At 29.8% G+C, this 2,029-nt stretch overlaps 5 non-coding genes across 5 annotated transcripts; all 5 read left to right on the top strand.

The window, feature by feature from the left end:
- Window positions 1-748: 748 nt before the first annotated feature.
- Window positions 749-886, top strand: LOC127109634 (small nucleolar RNA snoR134). The gene has a single exon (XR_007796905.1). It is a non-coding gene; the product is annotated as a small nucleolar RNA snoR134 (small nucleolar RNA).
- Window positions 887-1,138: 252 nt separating this feature from the next.
- On the top strand, window positions 1,139-1,229 carry LOC127109544 (small nucleolar RNA Z223). Its single transcript, XR_007796819.1, has one exon. It is a non-coding gene; the product is annotated as a small nucleolar RNA Z223 (small nucleolar RNA).
- Window positions 1,230-1,306: 77 nt separating this feature from the next.
- On the top strand, window positions 1,307-1,421 carry LOC127109551 (small nucleolar RNA Z278). The gene has a single exon (XR_007796826.1). It is a non-coding gene; the product is annotated as a small nucleolar RNA Z278 (small nucleolar RNA).
- A 95-nt stretch (window positions 1,422-1,516) lies between these two features.
- Window positions 1,517-1,624, top strand: LOC127109598 (small nucleolar RNA snoR97). The gene has a single exon (XR_007796871.1). It is a non-coding gene; the product is annotated as a small nucleolar RNA snoR97 (small nucleolar RNA).
- Window positions 1,625-1,652: 28 nt separating this feature from the next.
- LOC127109635 (small nucleolar RNA snoR134) lies at window positions 1,653-1,793 on the top strand. The gene has a single exon (XR_007796906.1). It is a non-coding gene; the product is annotated as a small nucleolar RNA snoR134 (small nucleolar RNA).
- Window positions 1,794-2,029: the final 236 nt, after the last annotated feature.

Here is a 2,029-nt window from a genome sequence, read left to right as displayed (position 1 = left end):
GTTATCAGCAAATATTTATTCACTTAAAATATCTGATATCACCAAAATTAACCTTAAAATGGACGATAAATTAAGATATTGGGAAGTAAATTTAAATTAAATTTTAAAATGGATGGATCAAATATTTTTTTTATTAAGATCAAATTTATTTATAAAAAATAGAAGAACAAAAATTTATATTATTTAATAAAAAATAATAAAATATATTTGATTTTTTATTGTCAGAACATGTTTCCCGTGTAATTATTTATTAGTTGAATAGTGTAAAAATATTTTATATTGTCAGAATATATTTCATTTTCTCAAAAATATATTTGAATTTTAGATATAATTGTTCCCAATTTATTTTAATTTTAGAAACAAAATTTTTAAAATAAAAAAGTGAAGATAAAATTAAACATTAGCACAATTATTAATTAAAATAAAATATAAATATTCGCACCAAGTCAGCCCCTGAAAAGTTGATTGACCTAAAGACTAATTCGTTCCAAAACCTAACTATCCAAGTTTAACCTAATCGAGTCGGGTCGGGTAATCTAGCAACTGAAACTGAACGCTTCGCCGCTAGTGAAATGTTTTTAGGGTTTGTACTTTTATTCCGCCTATATAATCCTCTACGTCCTGTTTCATTTCAATATAACAAAAATTAGGGTTTCGCAACTCTGATTCTTATCCTTCCCATTGCCCTAGAATCTGCGTGAGTTTTTTCGTTTTTGATTCAATTTTCATTCAATTTTTATCAAATTTTACGCATGTTGCAACCCCGGGCTTCTCCGAATTATCTATGAAGTGAAAGCCCCATTGCACATGCAAAATCGATGCCGTTCGTGTTGCAGTTCATCTCGTATTTCCACGATAGATCTGTGTCAAAGTAATGGCAACATTTTTTATTTCACGATGTTGAATTGTTTATACTGTTCTTTCGATTAGTTTTTGATTCTGAATTTGCCTCGTTAACTCTTCAGCTTGTTTTCGAACATAGATCTGTTTCAGTGGATTTTGAGCTAGTCCTAGAGGCATAAATTGAAACGCGGTTGTTTTCCCATTGGGGGTTTTGCATCTTTCCTATCCACCCTCTGGAAACAATCTTTACAATATTAATAAAATCTTCATACTTTATTGTTTTTCTTCTAATTATTATTAGCTATGAAGATGAATATTCAGCTTTATGCCAGTTCTGCTTCTGAAAAATCGTGATTGTTAAAGTTGTTAAATTTTCTGAGCCTCTCTAGTACTTCTAAATCTGAATTAATTTATAATTTTTGTTTAATTAAATTCTTAAAATGAGTTAATTGAATATGAGTTTGCTTATGATGATGTAATCCAATTGTTTGAGATGTTGTGGAGCTAAGATCCTGTTTACAGGATGAACCTACTTGGTGAAGCTATGTTCATTTGACATTAACGGATTTGACTGAGGCGAAAATATTCATCTTGATTTCGTATTCGTATTTTATTATTGACGCCTTTTGTTTTGCAGTTCATTATATGGATGAGTTTCACTATACTCTGAATTTTCTTTTAAGTTGTTCATGGTCTGAAAAACTCAAATATTTTTGTGTTGTCATCAGCTTCATCTCTTGTTTTACCCACGAGCTAGGAGTTAAATAACAGCACTAAATTATTGTAATTTAATAATTTGAAATTCTAGTTTGCACGATGCAACCCCGGGCTTTTCTTATTTATTCATGACGTTGAAGCCCCATTGCTCGTGCTACATCAATGCTATTCGTGTTGCAGATCATTCTCAGAAACTCTATGTTTGATTCTGTGTCAAAGTAATAGCTACATTGTTTACTAACTAATAAAAAGTTGGTTTAATGCAAGACAGAGAATGGATTGGCTAAATTTTTTTGTTTGATAGTTGGAAATCCATGCATTTATATCAGATCGGCAAAAAAGATAATGCATTTATATTTATGATTTATTTTTATGCATTAACTTGTTTACATATTCAAGACTCATGTGATAGGGACTAGTTCAAAAAGAGCATCTCCAAATGTGAATCCATTTTTGAATTTATGATATA

This window comes from Lathyrus oleraceus, chromosome 7, assembly GCF_024323335.1.
Source record: "Lathyrus oleraceus cultivar Zhongwan6 chromosome 7, CAAS_Psat_ZW6_1.0, whole genome shotgun sequence".
Lineage (NCBI taxonomy): Eukaryota > Viridiplantae > Streptophyta > Magnoliopsida > Fabales > Fabaceae > Lathyrus > Lathyrus oleraceus.
This window is presented reverse-complemented; position numbering and strand designations above follow the sequence as displayed.